Genomic DNA, 23,703 nt, shown 5'->3' with positions numbered 1-23,703 from the left:
AATTATATGTATGAAATTATCCGTTTAAACAGCCCTGAAGCACCAATTCCACTCCAAATGTCATTGTGTCATATGTCAGCGATGCAGGTTGCCTAATCATTGCAACGGCAAGAAAAATATATGCTGGATTATGTGCGAATCACAACAAAAGCTCAGGACATGTGAAACTAGTGTGGCAGCGTATTGCTAGCAGTAATGTAGAGTGGAGACCCAGTGACCCCATCTACAAAATTTCATAAAACAATGGTATTGTCCCATTGTAATATAATATATACGAATACAATTTTACATCGATAAAATCATTAGGGGTTCACGACAGCGGATCAAATGTCCTATTCCTCCGCCAAGGTGTCGGCCATAGCCTACTCATCAGCCAACACCAGATAATTAGATTTAATGAAGTTGCAATTCGTGTTGGAGACCGGCATATGCTGGCGGGCCGTATCTGCAAGATAAGCCACATATTTCGAATCACAACGATGCTTATGTCAAATAGATGTCGCGTGATGATCATCCGAGCAAATCGCAGGAAATGACTCCAAGCTCAATAAATTGTTATATATATTCATGTAACTGCTACCATCACACTGTCTACGACTTTAAAACGGCCCTTGGTAGTTTACGGAGTGGAAATTACGATAGGTGAAATGTAAGTTGTAACGCGACAGCGGTCGAATATTAATCGATAATCAGTTTGGAATAATTATCATTAATATTACTTAGTTCATATGCGAGTTGCGCAACTTTTTGTATTCAAATAAATGTCGACCGGGGTGGGCTAGTTCGAGTCGCACTTTTATATATGAACATTGAACAAGAACATAAACTGTCTGAGGATTGCGATCGAATCAAAAGTTGAATCATTGTCATGGTTCTCGCAAAATTGCCAAAGTATGGAATGTATGGAATAAAATTTCCATTCCATACTTATAATTTTCCATATCATGCTTGTACACATTTCCATATTCCACACCGAAATTTTATTCCATTCCATATACCATGCCCTGACTATAACTACCGACCCACGCCCACGAGTGGGCAACTTCTGGAGTCTGATATGAATAAACTTAGTATTTGTTGGGTCGTAGTACTGGGGCAACGTAAATGTAAGAATTACACGTCGTCACAGATTTACTTCGACGTGGTGAATGAGCTTGAGCACATATAATCGCACTATGGTCGAGCAGTCTGATTTACGCAGGGGAGTGAGTGATTGCACCTTCCGAAGCTTCTCCCATATTAAGATTACGTTCAAGCAGTTGTTACTATATCTGCTAAATCTTGCCTGCGGCAAAAGATCAGTTTGCTGTTGATGCCTTTTAGAGAGATTTTGTCACGTAAAATAACTGTGATACTAAAATACCTATCACTATCACCGTTTACGTTCATATCTAGCTATAGTGTCCGTTACACAAGTCGGGCAGTGATTTTGTACTGCAATGTAATTACTCCATAAAAACTGTGCTAATACTGTACGTGTAATGGCACCGAGCATTGCGTTTAGAATCGAGATCATGGTGTTTGTAAAAGTGAGAAGTACCACTACTACGCGATCAGCACATAGAACAGTATTCTTAGCACTCTGGCAGAGTCTATTCTCCTTCCTGGCCATTCTAACATTGCAAAATGCCAGATTGGGCGCATCACAGGAATTGAGCCAAAAAAGCCTCTGATGTAATCCCCATCCCTAACTCTACACCCGGCATAAATGTAACCTGCTGATTTGTACCTCAAGTTATATTTTTGATTTATATAGCAATGGAAGCTACCGGTAACATATTAAGTCAACGACAAAGCATCGGCTAAAACCATGCCCTCCGTCCCAAGTTATCACAAACAGAAATCTATCAATAGAGTCCTGCTACCGCGTACATTAGTATGAAAATTTATTTTGAGTTGTATTTGTTAGCTGCATAACCCTACGGATATCGGGCTTTGCATGTCAGTCTATGATGGTAGTAGATCTGGACTTTCACGAGAAGCTGCCTTTTTAGCGCAGATTGGTATTATGCACGAGCGTATGCCTCTGTCTGTTTTCATTCCTCGGCTATCTGAGTTCCGTTTGCTGCAGATGTTAGAGGGATCATGTTGTCGCGGAGCGGCTTAACAGTTTCATCTTTGTCCTCTTCTTCCACCTTCAGTTCAAAAACAACATTATTCGTGAATGAATAAAAAAATGAATGAAATAAATAAATGCACTATTGATCCATTCGGAAGAGGGATCTATTGATTTTAATATACGCACGGGGCCATTGCGAAGATCTGCTGGAACAGGATACATTCTTGTGACTAAAGACTCGAATATATCATCTATTTATTTCTTATTGAAACCTCTTTGAGTGACGCATATCACAACAATGCACCATATCACGACTGTACAAGAGCTGTGCGAATAGAGACGGGGATGATTACATGAAGTCAACTATATATAAAATATTTTGCCGCGTCTATGAGTCCTTCGTGGAGCAATAAAATCGTACTGTTGCGAGATGTTATCGTATAGACAGTCATTTTCGAGGAAATATATCTCAAATTTGGGCGAGAACGTATTTTACTCTGCCGAATATATCCTTCGGATACTACTGGTGACCGAACCCTCGCGCTTGAAACTGGTGATAAAAATTGTTATCGTTACGCAGATAATGCGACGCGACTGCGTTGAGGCGCGAGCAGCGAATTTGAGCTACCGTTCAAGTCGTAAATACCGCCGTACACTGCGGGCTTCCGCGATGACACAAAATCCAAATTGCGGTTGCTGCGTTTTGACGAAATGTTTTCGACTGATCGGACATTTTTTTTCGAAATGGCGATTTTAATTAGTGGCCTCTGAAATAATTACATTCCAAAAAGTCGAGTAAACAACTATTATGCCTGAACTGTATAAAAATATGATTTTTAATGGTGTATAATGTTTCAAGTCGTATACCATGAAGCTATAATTCTTTGAGATGTTGAAACGGAATGCCACGAGGTAGCCTTTACTAGTATTCTAATGCTAAAATATTCATTGTTCATTCAGATATTGGCTCGATTCGTAAGGCTGATGTGGTTAATTATTTTACAGCTTAAATTATTCACAATACCCATTGCGAGAATACAGTGGTTATATATCCGAAAACGAATTGGGTGCGCATTATCGAGAGGTAGGGCTGGGCACAGTGATTGGAGTACTAGAATTTGAATCGAGTAATAATTCTATTGATTCGAGCCCAGTAGTGAGATGTGATTATTTCGAGTACTGAAATTTTACACTCCAGCAGCTAAGACTTCATTTATCAACGATAATTATAGTTTCGATACTGTTATCCGCTCTGCAATGCTGTAAACCTCGATTGGTCGTACTGCAGATACGAAACATCACAGATACACATCAGCCTTACGGTTGTTACGTCATAAGGAGTGGTACTCGAGTTTGCCCTGCTCTAGTTATAAAGCATACAAAACGGATTCAAACATATTCAAAATGAAATCAAATATAGCAAAGTATGACGTATCAAACGTAAAAAACACCGTGTTCGCATTGTAACGATAGAACCAAACTTGAAGTATACCGTGTACTGTGGTGTTGACGATATAATAATAAAAACACTAAAAGTAAAAACGACAGGCGACAAAACAAAGTGAACTAAATGGCAGATCTTTTGGATGGCATAAACTGGGATTGGTGAACTGAGAAGTTTCCAGCACTATCCAAAAAAACAATGATCTGCCTCTCGCAATGACAATGAACATGCCGCTCATAATTATAGTTTTGCACACAAGGATTCTCACTCAATTGCTGACCAGCTACGAACTTTATGCCGTGAAATCGTCGTATAAACATTTTTTGGAACATGTTCACACCGGCGTGCAAGTTCCCTGTTATCGTTTGCGCATGTTTCGGAGCGGATTAATTTCGGAATGTGCTGCTTTATACGCTCAACAATCTTTGGGATATAGACGACCTCGGGGATAGTTCTATATATCCTTGTACGACCTGTAAGTATGTCGGCCAGTCAATAGGTTTATGTGAACAAACTGATTTACTTACGCTTTGTTTTGTATATGTCGTCTGTCGTTTTTACCTTTAGCCTCGAAATATTAATTGACAGTATCTCAGCACGGAAAAACGTGTTACACAAGGCTAGGATTGTTCATGACGTGGTGTTTCTGTCAAGTCACCCTCAATAACGGCCACAATGCGCTACGAAATAGTCATGATCCAGAAATTCGAAATTATTTTGGATGATGTGCGATTGTCGAATACTATATAGCAGTGATCGGGAACCTTTTTTGCCAGAAGAGCCATATTGACCCTATTTTTTCCATTTTTACTCCCAAAGAGCCATACATGCCAGTCAACAGTTACGTCACAATTGAAAATTCGTGACGTCACTGTAGCACTAATTCAAACTCACTACATGGGATTCACCGTGTGCGCCACATTTTCTCTGTAAAAGCTCGTACTAATCATGCTGGTTGCCTTGCGTGCGAAACTTAAGTTACGATAACGTAGGTGCGTCGTGATGCTTTTTTTCAATGCGAGAACCCATGATCAGTGATCACATGCGTAGGTGGAACCAAACATGGTCACAACAGCAGGATATATATGCCCCCCCTCTACTCTAAGCTGTGTGATTCATCAATGACTTGGGGTCAGGGGAGGCAAGGAAGGCAGCAGTAGGCTACCTCACCTGTCGTCAGGATGGGTGAACAAAAATTATAAAACCTTCAATTAGGCTACTAGTGGTATTTTCTAAAGATGTTCATGAATGACACGATTTTGAACATTTTTGTTCCAAAATCACACAATTTGCATATGTTTTGTTCGAAAATAACTCGCGAAACGAGAGGTAAGGCACAGATGGGCCAAGCCTCACCATTGATAACGCAATTCATCGTAAATAGCTTAGAATTTGTTATAACCGATATTAATAGAATGTAGCTGTAACCATTCCGAAAAACTTAATACTAATCGACTTCTCAATACTCAAAGTATTTAGCGGTAACAAGTAACATATAACATTGCGCTACACGGCTACATTATATCGCCAGTACTACTATCAAGAGCAGTGGTTCCCAACCTTTTTCGGTGGCAGGGCCAAATTTAGAATTTCAGAGTACGGCCGGGGCCGCACGAATACCAAGGCAATGAAAGGAGCCCAAAATAGTCACCAAAATACGTAAATTGGCATTGTTCCGATCATTCGCTTGACGCCATTGGCCATTGTGTTGCCGCGCTCCCGTTGTTCAGAACAATCAACCTTTGCTGGCTATTTCGGAGTAGTTTCATTGCCCTGGCGAGATTTCAACTCGTATTTTTGAAATCAGTGCGACACTTGCTTTCGATAAACACCGACATATCAAATTATAAGGACGCTTGGGTCGCGAGCTGTAGGACTACAAATTATGCTGCTTTTTGCCGGCTAAGCAGTACGCATCTCGGCGTATTCAATCGTGAGTCACTTGTTGCACATGCACATCTATCCGTAAATTAGTTATCAATACCAAGGGCCGTAACAGCACTTTGTCAGCCCCCCCCAAAAAAACGTTTCTCTTGGGCCCCCCATAGGGTGATAAACAGAACTTCGACACCCCCAGATCTCCTCAGGCTAGATGGCTATTTACCGCTATTTATCATCTAAATCGAGTGTCCGTTTTACGCAGCTTCTCTCGACTAATCGCGCGAAGCGCGAAAAATTTATAAAATTCATGATTGAATCGGTCAATATAATCGGGAATTGCATCTATATATGTATCAATTTTTATCCTCTCTCTGCTCACGTAATCAGATTGACCGGTTGAGCCGAGTGAGTGATGTGTTGTGCCGAGGGAGTGATGTGTTGAGCCGAGTGAGTGATGTGTTTGAAAAGGTAGGACCACTCAATAATAATTAAACATCTTCGGGCGTATACCTGTTGGCAGGAACGAAACAGCACTTCGTCAGGCCCCCCAAAACACTTAGGTCTTGAGCTCCCATAGGGTGATAAACCGACCCCCCATGCCTTTGTTCGCTTCTGCCGCGAAATCAGGATCCCCGTTTAGTGAGCCAGCATGGATCGCGAAAATTTTCGATAATTCAAAATAAAATAGGTCAATAAGATCGGCAATTGCATATATATTGCTATCAATTACTTGTCCTCTCTGCTCACGTAATCAGATATACCGGTAGAGCTGAGTGAGGTGTCTTGGAAACTGTTAAACATATTCGGACGGGCGAACCCGTTGGTACGACTTCGCTACATGATGTTATTTGTTATTTCGTGACCTCCAGTCTGCTATATCAAGAAATGTAGAATCGCCCGAACATACTAAACTAAAAGATGCACACGATTTCAAATTGGTAGTTCTTCACTGGCATATAATTTTTCCCTGCGGGATGGTAGCCTATTTGTCTCGTGGCGTTCAGATTGCCAAGACAGGAACATTCGGCGCCAGTCATTTAGGCGTCTATGGTCAATTACACCAATATGTATTTTCAATATACATAACGAAGTTTTCGGTCAGCGTAAGGGCAGTCTTTTTCGGCCAAGGGTTTCTCGCTGCCGATCGTTCTGGCACGCTTCTTGGAATCGCATGTTACATGGCCTAAAACTTTATATGTCTTCGTGCGTCGTGGCGCGGTAATGGTCAACGCCGATATGCCTACTTCTATAAATCTTTGCGTATTTTATCTTTGTCGAAGAGTACCGAATAATTAAGGTACTTGGAAACTTGAAATCGCGCCCAGCGCGAAAAATCTTTGAAAAAGTTGCATAAAATGTCATAAAATACTCTATAATTTATGCTAATTCACTAAATAATTTTGGGCCCCCTTCGAGCTCGCTCCCTCCAATTGGGGGCTTGGGGTGCGGCAGTTACGGTCCTGTCAATACCTATATCTATATATTTACTGCCCATTCAACTGGAAAGTTAGGGCACATTGCATTGAAACAGCAGTGACTTAATCTTAGCAGTCTAATCACAACTTTCCTGCAATCCTAATTGAAAACTCCAGACTCCAAGCCAAGCAAATTTTTTCATAAATCGATTTCTCAATATTTTTGTGGGGGCCGGAAGAAGGCTAGCTGGGGGCCGCGGTTGGGAATCACTGATCAAGAGCGTAGCATGGATGGCTATGACGTTGCTTGTATCGAGTTTGTAATGGTGAATGTGGCGTCTACGGCAGCTTATTTCGTGCCGTAGATCAGGAAGACAATGTGTATTGAAAACTGCGTTGCATTTGGGCGTCGCCATGTCTGCCATTCTCTTTGATCAATCAACGTATCGTGCAATCCAAGATTTCGAGCCGGGTACATCGAATTCGCGAGCGATATTGGTCGCCGGAGCGACAGTAACTTGACGTTGAGGATTCTGCCGATAGGGGGTTCGACGTGCCCCTAGGGCAGGGGTGGGCGAACTACGGCCCGCGGGCCGCATGCGGGCCGCAACACCGTTCTGTGCGGCCCGCGAGAGTCTAAAGAAACTTATTAAAAATATTGCTAAAATGCGTACTAAAAATCGAATTAAAGCAGGAACTTGATTAAAGTTTTTTGTATATTTCACCATGATAATTTTAAGGACGTGGTTCTCAAACTTGGGCGAGCCCCCCTTGAGGGCGTGAAGGCATCTGAAGAGGGGCGCGAAGCTGAGATCAAGTGAAAAAATTTTTCGCGCTCCGCGCGATTTACAACAAATTCGCAATTAGTGCTCTGCATTTAGTCTGAATTTCATATTTAAAAATCTCTCATCCACAGTCGTAGCCTTCCGTGCCATCAAACTACCCGTTAGGTTTGCTAGCATCCTGGGTGCGTTTTGTGATATGGTGATAAGGAGAGACGCGAAATCTTTCACTATCATAAGGGGGTGTTATTTGCAAAGTTTGAGAACCACTGCTCTGAGGTAAATACTTCCTATGTTATTTTTTATATTTAATGTCTGGCGCGACAGACCGATATTAAAGCCTGCGCAGTTTAAAAGGTTTCAACTGCTAAAAATCACAGAAATCCTAAACGAGATTGACATAATTCGGATCACGAGTGTGATTTCAGATTGGCCACTCCAGTTTCTATTATTTCAGTGATGTGCTTATAAAAAACGATTCGCGCGTGTCTTAGGTAGATTCGTTCTCTGTATGCGTAGAATTAGAGTATTTATATTTTATACACACACAGTAGAAGCGTGTTTGAAGCTAACATGGTTATGATGCTGTCAGCATTGTGTGTCCTGGAACTGAACCAAATTGGAATTAGCAAATCTATGAACAGATCGCTGCTGACAGATTTAAATTTCAATCCTGGTCTAAGAATCAGGACCACCGACTCTCATCTCTATAGTTTTGACAAATTGGTTAGTGAGGTCGACCAGCCTATGAAATCTCGCCACTGTTCCTTAAGCATGTACGATATCATCAAAGCAATGCTTGGTTTGCTAAAATAAGTATCTCCATATCCTCACTATATAATCAAATACCAATATTGCGTTTTGGTTTGTAATCCCAATTTTATATAGCGCGGCCCGCGAATGGATTCAGATGTTGAATGCGGCCCGCGAGCTCAAAAGTTTGCCCACCCCTGCCCTAGGGCCTAGACCTAATGACAGCATTGTTTTACCTCTCAAAGTCATGATTAGTCTGCGACGATAAAAATTATTCTCGCCGTGATGAAAATTTACCAACAAGTCGCTACAATATTGATCAATTCAGTACAAAATTTATATTTGGAAAATAGCCATGCCTAACACCCAAAAGAGCCATACATGGTTCGCGAGCCATAGGTTCCCGACCACTGCTATATAGCATCGACTCGAATTTCGGAAATCGAGTCGTCCAGGTCCAGATACTTGATTTAGCTCAGCTCTAATTATTATACCTCAGAAAACTGATTAGATCAGCATGTAGTCAAAGTTTATACCGTATACTTCAACTTCAATGTTTGTTGCTGCGACTATTAGAATGCGTATTTCATAGTTCGCAATTCTGATTGTTACGTCAAATACTTTACCATATTGGTTTCATTGAGTGTGCTTCAATCTGTTTAGTTAGTGTGCCGATAACTCTTCGAGTCTTTTTGCAATGAATGATGTGATGAAAGCAATCATTCAAGTTCTGTACCAGCTATTGAATTAATGTTAGTGTAACCGCGGCAGGCGGGAAGTATTGGTCGACTTGTTGTTGCAATAGCGGTCGAATTGTGCTGACTGTTCCGTTCATTGTGATCGTAAAGCATTTGTCTGTTGTAGTTGCTTATAATATTGCCTCGTGATTAATCAATGGTCATATCGTTACTCCTGTCTGATTCGAGAAGACCGTCATGATTAACATTTTCGCCGCGAGAACTGTAATAACATCAATTTCATGTTGTGCCATGCGATTGCAATGTACAATGAATCATTTGAATCCTGCGTTGCACCGGGACTCTTTCTACTTACTATCCAATATTTCTTGTCGCCGAACAAATACTCCTCTTTCGTCGCAGCGATAATTGGCGCGCGAAGCAACAGTCCTGTCAGAATTCCCCCTACTATCGACGTACCGAGCGTCACCGCCACACCAGCCATTTGCATGTTTGCTTGGTGTTGGCAATCTCCGTCCACCGCTACGCTGGGGTAGATCTTTTCAATTCTTAATACATTGATATTGCATGGTTGGCTTGAAAGGCGCATGTGATAGCCTGATGCTAATTGCTAAACGTATAATTTGTGAAAAATATTGTCGATCAAGTACCAACTCACTCGTGCTCGGGTATCGTTGAAGTCGTGCTCACTGCTCAGTCTTGCGACGGCGACAGCGACGAATGCAGATAGAATCCCAGGCATGCCGTGGAGGTTATGGACTCCGCACGTGTCGTGGAGTTTGATAGCCCTCGTCAAAGTCGGCTAGAATGAAAAAAACTGGCTTTTCGTGGTTTATCAAAGCAGCAATAACCAACACGCGCCCGCGAAGTCATATTTTGCGTCCCGCGATCTGATTAGACATTGCGGAAGAACGCTATCCTGTTAGAATGCTGAAATTAACTTCAGTTTCAAGATATTGTTGCTGTGGGTTCAAAACAAAATATTCTCCTGCGCCCAAAATCACTATTCCTCACTAGTTGAAATGGCTTTGGCGATGGAAACAGCATTCCAGCTAGGTTCCAGGCAGAGGGAGAATCAGCTGATATGAATGGGCAATGGGCATTTGGCATATTACCTTGACGTGCAACGGCTCAAACACTGCTAAGACCGTGACGCTTAGAAAACCGCTTAGGGCTACCCACAAGATGACGCTTTACAAGCAGCTAAGAACCGTGTCTCGCGAGCCTCGATATCGATTACTTAGTCGCTGAAAAGCGTTGCCAGTTCGTGCGCGGTTCCGAGTTCAAAGTAAACTGAAATCGATGATCACGATATTTTAGCTGTGTTTGCATTTCCTCAATAAAATATTCCTTCTTTTGTAGTAAATATGCCCATCGCCCATTTTAGAGAGCACAGCGTTGTACTGTCGCAAAGTTCTAAAACGTGGTTGTCAAAATGTATGGTCTATTTTATCTCGATATTGAATTAATGCGGCTCGCAACCTGGTTTGAGTTGGCGACCCCTGCTATAAATCCACGGAAAACTATTTGTGTATTTGATCAGGACGAGAAGGCATTAAAGGGATGATCTTTTATGTGGTGTGAACTTCAGTTGTTGGCGTAATGGCAATTGATGAATATCAATTGTTTAGCTATGCCAGTGTAGAGGTCATGTTTGCCAGGTCACCACACGTACATCACCATTCACCATCCAATACGAATTGCTAGCTTTGTTGAGATGGCAAATCCAATCACGTTACAGATGACTAGCTTATGAGTTAATATCAATGTCGCAGTCAATTATGTCAAATTTTGTGACCGCTTTTCTCGATGATGTCATTTGTAGCTAGCGTTTCATGCATGCCATTTCAAAATGCGAGACATTTCCCTCTTTGTTACATGTGGTGCATGTCGGTGAATCCAAGAATTCTACCCGATTTATAGTTGCCTTTTGAGACCGCAATGTACTCTCGGAAATCTGAACAGTATTGGTTAAATGTTTTGTATCTATATTACCGAGAAGCACGCATTTTGCATCGCTGTAACTCGGCGAATTTTGTCGATAACATCGCACTGTTAAAAATCGTCGCGGTATACACAGTGCAACTGACCACAACGTGAAGGATTTTTAATAAGGGCGTAATTCTTGTTGATTGCGGCTTTCAACCCAGCCGGAATCGTGCACATTGCACATATCTGGTGATATTTCTCAAAACAAGTTAGACAACGAAGATCAAGCCAACGAAGATTAGGATCAGCGGAGCCGAGGACAAAGTTTCATAAAATTCCGCAGCTGCCAGCATCAAGTAAATGACAATTGCTGCCAGTTATTGCGTAATAATCAAGAGATGTATTTGCCCCTTGAGGCCTAGTGTCGCCTGTCACTTTGTATTCCCCAAAGAAATTCGACTAGCAGGGGTAATCGCACAAATGCGGGCATCCTCGGCAGCGTCACGTTAAAAAAAATTACAGCCAAAATTATTCAATTCAATTCAATTCATTGCTAATAATTTCATCATTTCAACACACCACAAGACTGCGATTTAATGAAAGATAGGAAGGTGTCGAAACGACTTGGATTAGTCTTCGAAATCCGATACCAACCTGGCCTAGGCGATATAAAAAGGAGGCATGTACACTGAATGAAAAGTAAACGAAGATAATATTAAAGGACATGTGATTAAAATTAAATTAAATTAAAATTTCATCCTCGCGAATATAGAGTGAAGCCAAGAATGACGATTATTATTGCTTTTGACAGTACAATCATTGCCATCGTGATCACAGAGAAATCTCGCAGAATAGCTGGAACTCGATGGATTTTATCAATAACACCTCGTTACTAAAATTGTCACGATCTATATACCGGCAACTGAGGATATACCAGAATCACCATGTGACGACGAACTGGTTATATAATTCGATCCACTTGAACAATTCTTCTAGGAACCCCTTTGTCTCCAGTATTGAAAGTTACGTAATATTTGTTGATCGCGGCTTCGCACTGTGGAGGGATGGTGTATATTTCAGGCTATATTTCCCAGAATAGCTCAGCCAACGCAAACGAAGGTCAGGTTTAGCGACCCGGGGATAAAGTTTCCTATTATCGGCCGCTGGACCGCAAGTGTATTGCAAATGCTGCCAGTCATTGCATAATATAGAGTAAAGGTTGCGAGATTTCACCCTCCGCGACCAAGAGTGGAGTATCGCCTCTCATTTCCAGTTCACCGAAGGGACTAATTGCCCAAATGAGGGCATCATCGATAGCATCACAGAAAAAGTTATTCAAAATCATCAAAGTGTTATCGTGACGGTACAAGAAAACCAAAGCGATTGCTTTTGACACTATCAATTACGATCGTAATCACCCAATTCCTTCCTGCACTGGTGCCGCAATAGTATTGTGCCCATGCCTAAGCATGAATAGAATGTCGTTTATGTGCGGAATCTAAGCGGTGTTTATATGCGAAAAGAGCGCGACAATTATAATCCGCATTACATCGAGGATGACAAAAATAGTTTCGGATTTGGATACAAACAGTAATATATTTGTAGCCAACGACAGAGAGAATCCCAGCAGCCGTTCCGATCATCAAAGCCCATCGGAGATATGTAGAGATTGGCCACCGCGCCAGCCGCTACGCCACCAGCAAGAGTTGCATTCTGTATATGAACCTATTGCGCATTGAAGCATTATATATCATTTTAAAATAGAACATACAGCTATTCATAAGAATCTACCATTTCAAGCTTATTTTCCTTGTTGACAATCGAGGATAGGGCGAAAGAGGCCATCGTTGATCCCACGATGGAGTACATTGTGTTGGCAATACATCTCTGAGCGATGGACGGAGTAGATGCCGCCAACGCCCCGTTAAAACTTGGCCAAAAGAGCCACAAGAAAAGAGTACCTGTCAACATAACACCACTGAATATATCGGGAACGGCGATGAACAGTCCATTTGCATGATCTTACCAATCATTGCGAAAATATCCGAATGGTACACAGATCCCTCTTTCGGGTTTTCCGTCAGCCCTTTTCGCCATTGCATTAACAAGACCGCCAGGCCGCAATACGCGCCGAATGTATGAATAATTAGAGTCTTGCCAATGTCGTTGATCTATCGAAAACGCGCGATGTTTGAAGCCGAGTACAGGCTTTGCTTGGATCGACACGTACCTCAAGAATGTCCGCTAGAACCCATTCACTGAGAGCGTAAACTACGGCCTCCAGCAATGCCATAGCCGATAATTGGAAGGGGCTCAACATGCCAAGCACGGCTCCAAACGAGATTAACACAGTACCGGCGGCGAAATCAGCATTCATTATGCAAGAGTGAATCGATGTTCACTGTTCAGCGCACGTCAATATGATAGCACTATAGCACAAACCGTATTTACACTTACGTGTCTACGGTGACATGAATTTGCCCCGTTGCGTGGAGCGAACCTCTCTTCCAAATAGCCCATTGGATGACGAAAGCGGCGATTAACAGGTTGAATCCGACTGCGCCGTAGCTGTACCGTTTTAGGAAGGTCATTAGAAAACTGAACCCAGCAAATATCATGACGTGTACGTCTTGAAACACTGTGAAAGGCATATCAGGCCGGTATATCAGTGACCAATGCACAATAACCAATGACGCCTACAAGAAGTGCGATTCTCACGCTAGAACAGGGGTCACCAACACGCGGCCCGCCAGGTCATATTTTGCGGCCCGCGACCTGATTTAAGATTTCGTAAGCATTTTGAATGGTGAAATTGATGGCACTTTAAAAGTATTGTTGTTGTTGTTGTTGTTAGTTGCCCAACATCACTATTCTTCACTAGCTGATACGGCTTCGGCGAAGATAATAGCATTCCATGATGGAATAATTAGTTGACATGAATCAGCATCAGACATGGGGTAATCGCGATTAGTAATCCCCAATCGTAATCGATTACGACGATTACAGCATTTCCAAGTAATCGTAATCGCAATCGATTACATTCGAAAAAATCCAAAGTAATCGTAATCGTTATCGACTACTTTCACATATCTAATCGATTTCTTTGTGAAAGAATGATTACTTTTTATTCGTACAATGAATATGACATTACCGAACATTCGTGAACAAGGAAGAGATGTTATGCCACTGCTCATTATTACGTCAGAAGTATTAGCTTTGCTCGTCCTTGCGTAAGAAGTAGCCTATCCACACGTAGTAAATATATATTCGATGGTCATTGTTGTGCTATTGTTAAAACAGTGTAAGCCATGCTGTATATCAGGTTATCAATACACTCCAGACGCCACTACCTCGCAGCAAGATAATAATCACCACTCTGCCTAGTTTCAAATAGTAACTTATGTATTTATGTTTGGTTATGCTTAGTTAAACGCAGTTTGACCGTTGCTGTTTGGTGAGCAGTGGGCCTATCTATGTAGTATACGTATGTATTGTACGTACACCGGACAAAGATTTGCAATTTTGTACTCAAATAAAATATTAGGATGGGTAAAATAAACAGCTGCTGATATATATCATAACCGACCCGTTCTTTGCTGTTTCTCGTAACGGCAGCTTTCAGTATCTGTATTAAGCGTAAGGTTGAATTTTAAGTTCACTTTATCTTATTCTCATATGACTCTACTTGAAACGGCCGCCAATCGTTATTTCATAATTCTTCACTCGAGATTTATACCTGTCGCCATGGCCATCCGCTTATACACCATGTTAGCGTGGGTTGTAGGCACAATCAGGACCAAAACAGCAATTCGTCACCCACTCCCAACGTTGGTATTGGAAGGGTTGTAACTAGGGTTGGGACTTCGGGATCGAATTTGAAATCCCGGGATCGGGATTTCCCGGGATTTTCGCTTCTCAATCCCGGGATTTCCCGGGATTGGCAAACTAGTAAAATACGCATAATGCAAGCTACATAAATAACCTTTATTCCTTGTAATAATGATTCCCAACCGCGGCTCCAAGGTAGCCTTCTTGCGGCTCTGAGTGACCTCTAAATATGCCACAAAATATAATGGACGACCGTTGTTGTTTGTTTCTATATATAGTTATAGGCAATTTTTGTATATGAATGCTGAAATGAGGAATATTAAATATCTCTAAAGCCGTCCAAGGCCGCTTCTGAAAACAGAGAAACAGAATTCTCGCAGACTATAGCGTCAAACGCACGGAGGAATACCCGTCAGACAACGACATATCTTGAGTTCTGCTGCTCGTAGACCTCTCTATATATTATAGATAACTAACCACCGTTATGCCCCACTGACTTCGTGGGAATCGCCCTGCAGTAATCGATCACCAAAGACGGAGCAGCTGGATGGATAGTTGAATATTTGTCTGCAGAAGATTTCAATCAGTAAGAGTAATGAGAACTCCAATCATGCTGGACTGACCCTCGTAATGACAGAGAAAATCGTCGCGTCGAAACATTTCTCGGTTCGGTACCAACAGAGCTAATTATACCAGTAATGTATGAAGTCGTCTGACTGAGGCCTGCGGCTGCGGGGCCACCATGATGGGAAATATGCGAGCATAGAGGGCAAGAAAATCAAGCAAACGTGGAGTAAAGTCAATAATTGATACGAACATTTTTGATTCCATGATGACATTGGCCAATTCTGACAAAAGAGCGTAAAATAGTGATCGATGGATTGTTGAACTGCTGGTCATGGTCAAGGCCCAAGGGGGATGGGTGGAGCAGTTGCAGACGTGGAAAATTTGAGTTGTTATGCACATTCTCTTCAGCTATTTGTTAATGATGTGCTGAAGGATCCAGGTGCATTGCGAGAAGAATATCAATATAAAAATCAATATTTGGTGAAACCATTGAAGGAAAGATCCCCTACAAGGGAGCGGTGAAACCGAAATGAAGAAAGATTTCCAATTCTTGCTGTGCCCCTACCTATGGTACCAAGTGAAAGACTGCTCACTGTGTTTAGTACTACATACATCATCTATGGAAGACCACAGAAGTTCACTCCTTGGAGAAAGGGCCGAGAAATTGTGCTTCGTGAACTGTAATCTGCAACTGCTGGATTGGTGCTTTTGATATATTTTTATAGTTACTTGATCATTTATTTCATGTTCAAGCATATCAATGGCTGTAAAGTTGTTGAAATAAATGCTCTGAGGTGTTAGATATGGGCCTTGAGCTAAATTCCATATCTTTTGAATATCGGCTGAATATATTGGGGTTATCGGTGGAGGTACTGAGTATCGGTCTTATCGGTATCGGCTCAGAAATCCAATATCGGTCGGGCTCTAATTACGACACAATTTCACTAACATTAAAATAACGGCTCATAGTCAAGTATAAATTGCAATAAGTCCAATATTTTTCATAGAATAATCCTCCGCGAACTTGTGTATCAAGTGCTGGAATGTATGAAGAGTTATCACATAACAACAAAAATCAAAATAGTATGTTGAGTAATGTTATGCATTTTCAATTTATTTCAATGCATAGCACTTGCCAATCTGCGTCTACCAATGCTAGAATACTATGAAGTTTGAAATGCGGCTCCGACATTCAAATTGGTTAGGAACCACTGATACAGAGTATCATCACTTATACGGTTTCGTAATTTGTTGGCGAAATATCCTTAAAATATGGGCGGGGGCGCCAGACGTAGGCCATTTTCGTAAAGGGGCGCTGTAGGGACGTAAGGTTAAGAAACAATGTTTTAGACAACCTGTCTAGTTTTTGACAATGCTTTATTACCAAAAAATGACACATGACGCTACGTAAGCCCTGGTAATTGCTGTTCACAAATCCCGGGATTTCATTGGGGCTAATCCCGGGATCGTGATTGCTTCAAATCCCGGGATCCTGGGATCGGGATTTCCCGGGGTCCCAACGCTAGTTGTAACCAAGTCACAATATTCCGAGTCATGAGTCAATCGCACTTTTATAGTTTTGACTCGAGTCAAGTCGAGTCATTTTCAATTCACCCCCGAGTCAAGTCCGAGTCCAAGTCAGCTAGTATAGGGACGAGTCCGAGTCATAGTGTTTGACTCGTGTACGATGCCAAGTCGTTATGTTCACAGATCAGTTTTTCGATCAATCCGGTTCAACCCCCTTTTTTTCAACTCTGCTCGAGTGATATAGAATGGCTCGTATTCATAATATAGTGATTTTCATCAGTTTTCACAGTTTATGGCCCTATTTCCAAGTATCAGGACTGATAGACGAAGTACAAATAATGTGGTAACTTTACTATTCTTCGAAGTTACGTGGAATGTCTGTCTTGGCCGTTCTAGTCTCGAGTCATATGACTTGGTTCGAGTCATGCAAAATGACTCGAGTACAAGTCGAGTCAATACAAAAATTGACTCGAGTCGAGTCAATTTACGCATTTGAAAAATGACTCGAGTCAAGTCTAGTCACCAAAACATCGCGACTCGAGTCGAGTCATGACTTGAGTCATTACAATCCTGGGTATTGGGGCCCCATAGGGTGGTCAGTTTTCAAGTTGATGACTGAATTTCATTAATAATATTGGTGATTGCATTATATTGCTATTCATTCAGATTTACCGGTAGAGCTGGGGGCACGTAATTCATAATTATAGCATCTAGTATGTTGTGATAATCACTTTATTTTATGTATTGTTGATTCGTTACCGTCTTTTATATTTAATCAAAAGATACTGTAGTTGCCCAAGCGTAGCAGACTAAAAAAAACTTTCGTGAGACGCACACACAAATTGTCATGTCTTCATTCCTCTGCGAGTGCCCCGGGTGGCATTTGCATTGTTGTGGCTCAGATTGGAAGGACCGGACTATTCGTCACGCCCACAGAGCGCGGCAACTGACAACGGACACATACCAAAAGTTTTGTCACAAAGGTATTCTTTGGTTGCACACTTTGTGGAGCTGCATGTTGGCCGAAATTGCATACGTCTTTTGGTGTGTCGGGGCGGAGCAATAACCGCCACCGAAATACCTATTCCTATAAATTATGCTTGCTTTTTTTCTTGAGCGGGAGAGGTAAGCATTTCAAAATCAAGCTATTTAGAGACATTAAATCCCGAAGCTCGAAGAAAATTTTCAAGGTAATTAACTCTCTTGAAAAAACTCTATAATCATTTATGTTGATTTCCGAAACACTTTTGAGTCCCCTTAGAGCTCGCTCCCGGTCCTATTGGGAAGTTTGGGGTGTGGCAGTTACGGACCTGGCAAGAATGCAAATCGTTGGGTGCAACGAATAGTCCTGCGTAGAGTTGGGCAATGGGTACATTATGACGTAACAAGCAAAAGACGTATGATTTATAAAGAAAGTTGTTATCTCATTAGACCTTTTCATCGCAAGCCTTATATTGTCTTCCAATATCTCTTCTGAGATTAGTTCTAAGAAGCAAAACAAATGTAATCGTGAGTAATCGTGATTACTTTTGAAATGCAATGGTAATCGTAATCGACTACTTCCTGACTTTGCTGTAATCGTAATCGTAATCGTAATCACGGGATTCACAAGTAATCGTAATCGCAATCGATTACATTCGTGAAGTAATCACCCCATGTCTGATCAGCATTATAGGGTTGTCCATAATTAAAAAAATCTTAAAAATGCTCCGTGATAGTGTCTCATTCTTAGGGCTGGGCACACTGATTCGAGTACTCGAATCTGAATCGAGTATTAATTTCAATGATTGGAGTCGATTAGCCAAAAACAATTTTTTCGAGTATACTTAAACTATACGCCCCTCGCCACTGAAAGTCAATTTATCTACGTGAATTAGAGTTTCGATACTAATTTTCACTGTTGAAGCCTTGAAACCTTGATTGGTCTTATCGTAGCTTACGAAACACATGGTACAAAGCTACGAACGGTACTGGAAATGACACATTTCCGAAGTCATGATCATCCCACAACATTGTCACCAAGTGCAATGAAATCGGTATGGTCGGAAAAAAAACAAAGTATCTCCAATGTGATGGATAACAGGCATTATATTCTTTGTGGTCGCATAAAAGGTACATATTTGAACTTCGACATATTACATTCTGTTATGACGTCATAATGAGTGATACTCGATTACTCGACTCGAAGCATATTACGTGACTCAGAGTCGAATCACTCAGGAACTCGTTTTTGCCCCGCCCTACATTCTATAGATTATTATTGATAAAAGAAAACAATGAGCCTAAAAGAAGCTCGCAGGTAAGCAGGGTTGTAATGACTCGAGTCACGATTTTTTTGTGACTGGACTTGACTCGAGTCATTTTCTTGAAATGGGAAAATGACTCGACTCGACTCGAGTCAATATTTGGATTGACTCGACTTGTACTCGAGTCATTACGCATGACTCGACCCAAGTCATTGACTCGGCTTATTTTATATGACTTGAAGATGAAGAAATTTGCCAATCGTAATGGCTAGATCCACGCATCTGATGAATTCTGCCGACATCGCTATTTGTCACCGCTGTTTTCGTTGCACTCGTCTGATATCGGATATGCCGCCGTAAAAACAACAGACAATGGTACATATAGTAGCAATGCATTGTACAAAATCATCCTGTGACGAAGAGGTAATAGATCCTCCGCAATCAAAGTACTCAAGACGTTTCAATTATACAAACAATCGAAGCGAAGTTCAATTAGGGCCAATAAAATGACTCAGATGGTGAAGTACTTGGAAGAGACTGATAAGCTCATGTCTAGATTTGAAGGCGATGATTCTTTGCATTTTTGAGAGACTAGAAAGAATGTGTATCTAATGCTCTTCAATGTGGTTCAAAAATGCTTGTCAATTCCTGTATCTAGTGCACCAGTGGAACGTGAATTCATTAGATTCGGATTTATTCCAAGGCCATGCCGCTATAACATATATGAGGATCTGCTTTCCACTTTAGCATTTTTGAAGTGTAACTCAATGATTTGATCTGCTGTCTGTGAAAACACACAATACCCCCGTCCATTTGACGTTTCGTTAGGTATGTGCATTGTGCACGTGAGTAATAATGAATGGCTGATGTTGTGTTAATGTTTGTACAATAGGGCTGTTCAAAAGTAACTTCTTTTTTATTTTACTAGGGGGCTACTTGATAAAATTGTTATGTTGCATAAAAAGAACACTGAATCTGGCTTGATTTTAAAAAGTTGAATCAATGATATGAGAGGAGAAAAATTTGTTTTTGAAAATAAATGGAGTGTTTTTAGTGTGAAATTCTTTCATATAATATAATTACATACTAGTAGTAAGCCGACTATTTTTTCATATCCAAAATATTCCACTCTAATGAATTCGCTTTTTCTAGATGGAATTGAGCCGATTTTGCTATGAATCATATTTTTACACAATATACCGATATCATGAGGTAGCCGGTATAATTCGAAAATCTGTATTTGTAATTAATCCAAAACTTCTCTCATAGTAGTAACGCTCCGGCGGCTCTTTCGGGAGCTGACCAGGAAAGCTGACCTTTTTTCTCAACCACCTGATAATGTGAAAGAAAAACTGTACCTCAACATAAATATGTATCTGTTGATTCTCTATCAGCTGGTATTTAGATGTGACTTCGTTGGTTCAATATCAGATAGTATGTAGACGTGAATTCGTTGCTTCTCTATAATCTAAAAGCTAATTCAGGATTGAAAACATGAGTTGAACATGACTTCAATGCAGTGACTTGGACTCGGATTCGAGTCATAACACTATGACTCGGACTTGTCCCTTTGAACGATGACTTGGACTCGGACTCGACTCGGTGATGAATTGAAATGACTCGACTTGACTCGAGTCAATACCATAAAAGTAAGATTGACTCGTGACTCGGAACCATGTGACTTGGTTACAACCCTGCAGGAAAGCCGTTTGAAAGTAGCTGTCCGAGAATGGGCGTGCCACCGACCATAGAACGGCGAGAAGACTGGTAATCACATAACCCCGGCTCTTGATTGGTTAATCGGCCATGCTTCAATGATCACGACAGTAGCAGCTTGCTGAATAGGTGTTCATGTTCAAGCAGTCTGCCACCGGCGGGGATTCTAAAAGCGCATTGTTGGTAGGTTGACAGATGATGATTTAAGATTTATTCAGGACACGCTGAGGTACGAAATACATGATGAACAAACAACAGCTGCTTCACAAAATCTTCTACAGCATGACCGCTTTATTGTGAAGGAAACGGCTGTAGGCTACAAGTCGTGTTTTCATCGAGGGAAAGCAAAGGCGCTTACAAAAGTGGCGAACGAATTCGTCGTTTCAAAAGGGATCCATCATCAGTGAATACAAATATAAAGCGTAACAATGACATTATACTTTATGTGATCTTATTGGGCTCAAGCTGTAGTATATAGGTGACGTTTTGAATGCTCTAAGGATCAGCTGAATCAGCCGGATATGCTTGGCACTTATCAGATGCTTAGAGCAAATTGAATTCACTTGTAAGTGTTGTCAAAGTCCTTAATGATGTTGCAGAAAATATAGGTGTAAGGTAAGCACAGGTTATGCTGGATATCATACTTCAAAGTCCTTATTGATTACGCAGAAAAAAAGGTGTAAAGAAAAACACATTATGCTGCATAGCATCCAGCATAGTTTGTCTGATGTTCAATGGTCCTGACACTGCCAAGACCGAGACACATGGAAAACGACTTGGGATGCTCAAAAGATCCAGCTTTACTAGGTGATAGTTTTCCAGCAGGTATCGTGTCTCGCTCCCCAATATCGATTCATTGGTCGTTGAAAACAATGGTCAGGTATCTTGCGCAGCTCATAGCTCAAAATACAATGAAAGTGATGACCATGATATCATTTTGTTGTATTTGTATTTCTTACGTATAGGTACAGTATTATTTCTTTTGTGTTACTATGCCCGTCGCCAATGTTAGATTTAGAGAGCACAGCGTTGTACTGACGTAAAGTTTTGAAAACGTGATTGCTAAACTGTGTGGCCTATTTTTAACTCCATTGAATCCATGCGGCCCGCGGCATTCATAGAATTTGCAAAGTGGCATGCGACCCGTTTGGAGTTGGCGACCCGTGCGCTAGAATAACTTTCACCATCTTTAAAACTGCGGTGGACATTGAACTTCCGCTGATAGCCTTGATGCCTAATTTTTCGCCAAGTTGACGGATAGTGAAACGGCTACAGAAAATGTTGGAGAGAAACTGTATAACAAACACAGCTCGAGCAATTGTTGCAAACAGAGACATAAGTATTTCAAATCAAGCTTAGAAATAGGTCTACGTCGTTATTGAATGTATCACTTCAAGAATGTGATCTATAGTTAGCAGTATTAAACCACGAATTTTTTGGTCAGCGCGTTTAGAGGAGGATGACGGAAAGGAACGAAATTAAACGCATGGAGGGTGCGTGTGGGTATGGAAATGGGAAGTCACAATTTTTCCTACATCATGCCGTGAAATTCAATCCAGACGAAAAGGCGCATTGTAGAAGAAGTGGGAGTGAGGACGTTGGTGTATAAATTTCGTTTCTTCGGGAATGACGAGAAGAAGGCTCCACAATGCTTGACTGCAACATATTTTAAAGTCTCCAAGGGCAACAATAGACGGCCGTGATGGTAGGGTAGAGATTTATGGGGGTTCTTAAAGTGGAGGTCCCGATCTAAACATGGGTCGCGTCGGGTCTATAATCTGGTCGCGATCGCACTATAGCAACCGATCGTTTATACCAGTGATTCCCAACCTTTTTCGACTCATCCCCCCCTTTTGAGGCTCCACACCGATCATCGCCCCCCCCCAAATATTGGGAACCGAAAATTGGGTATGCAAACTGGAATCATACCGGCGAGATGACTAATATGGGGTCTTGCGTCCCCATAGGCTTATAAACCAAACCCCAGACCCCCCTCAGCCAGTGGGCGTTTTGTCGCTACATATCAGTTATACCCTATTTCATGTACTGTTTGGCGAGTCACCGCATTTCGCCTAAACGCGCGAAGCGCAACAAATTTATATAATTCATGTTTGAATCGGTCAATATGGTCGGGAATTGCATATATATTGCTATCAATTTTTTATCCTTACCGGTTGAGCTGAGTGTGGTGTGTTGGAAAAGGTAGGACCCCTAAATAATCATTAAACGTCTTCGTGCGGACCCGTTGTTATATTGATTTCGTTGCATTATGCTTTTTCGTGACCCCCTATATCTGCTATGTCAAAATATATGGAAATCGCCAAAACGTACCAAACCAAAAGACGCACATGGTATTTCTTAACTGGCAAATAATTTTTCTCTGCCGGATGGCATTTCTCCTGTGAGGTTCAGATCGCCAGGACCAATGTTCCATCTAAGCTGCGCACGTACACAAATGCGCAGTGCTGACACGGTCTCTGCGCACAGAAGATCCACGTTGCGCATAAATAATCGGAAGTGATGACCTTTTTACGCACTGTTGTCCAAAGGTCTGCGCAGTAAGTTGGTGAGCGTGCGCAGACTCGTCAAAAATTTGAGGGAACATTGGCCAGGACAGGAACATTCGACACCAGCCATTCAGGACCATAGGGACAATTAAGCTTATATGTATATATATACGCCTTTTCGGCGAAGGTATTCTCGCTGCTGATCGCTCTGGCATACTTCTCGGAGTCGTATGCTACATGGCCTATAACTTAATATGTCTTGGTGCGCCGTGACGCAGTAATGGCCGACGCCGAAGTACTCATTTCCATAAATCATGCGTATTTTTGTTGAGGGAAGGGTACCCCGAAATC

The 23,703-nt window shown here is 41.5% G+C and overlaps 1 protein-coding gene and 1 pseudogene across 2 annotated transcripts in view; both read right to left on the bottom strand.

The window, feature by feature from the left end:
* Positions 1–1,869: 1,869 nt before the first annotated feature.
* On the bottom strand, positions 1,870–13,338 carry LOC145440152 (ammonium transporter Rh type B-like; annotated as a pseudogene). Its single transcript, XR_013915443.1, has 7 exons — positions 13,192–13,338; positions 12,988–13,132; positions 12,753–12,922; positions 12,551–12,686; positions 9,691–9,834; positions 9,388–9,570; positions 1,870–2,135 (listed from the first exon to the last, which is right to left on the bottom strand). The product of XR_013915443.1 is annotated as an ammonium transporter Rh type B-like (transcript).
* LOC145441288 (ammonium transporter Rh type B-like) overlaps positions 1,870–23,703 on the bottom strand; it is a 40,921-nt gene continuing 19,087 nt past the window's right edge. The window contains exon 10 of the transcript XR_013915789.1: positions 1,870–1,986. The gene's annotated coding sequence lies outside the window, so the exon portion shown is untranslated. The remainder of the gene's footprint in view (positions 1,987–23,703) is intronic.

This window comes from Botryllus schlosseri, chromosome 6, assembly GCF_051294905.1.
Source record: "Botryllus schlosseri isolate E-star chromosome 6, Bs_hap1, whole genome shotgun sequence".
NCBI classification, from domain to species: Eukaryota; Metazoa; Chordata; class Ascidiacea; order Stolidobranchia; family Styelidae; genus Botryllus; species Botryllus schlosseri.
Note: the sequence above shows the minus strand (reverse complement) of the source record. Positions and strands in the feature narration are given on the sequence as shown.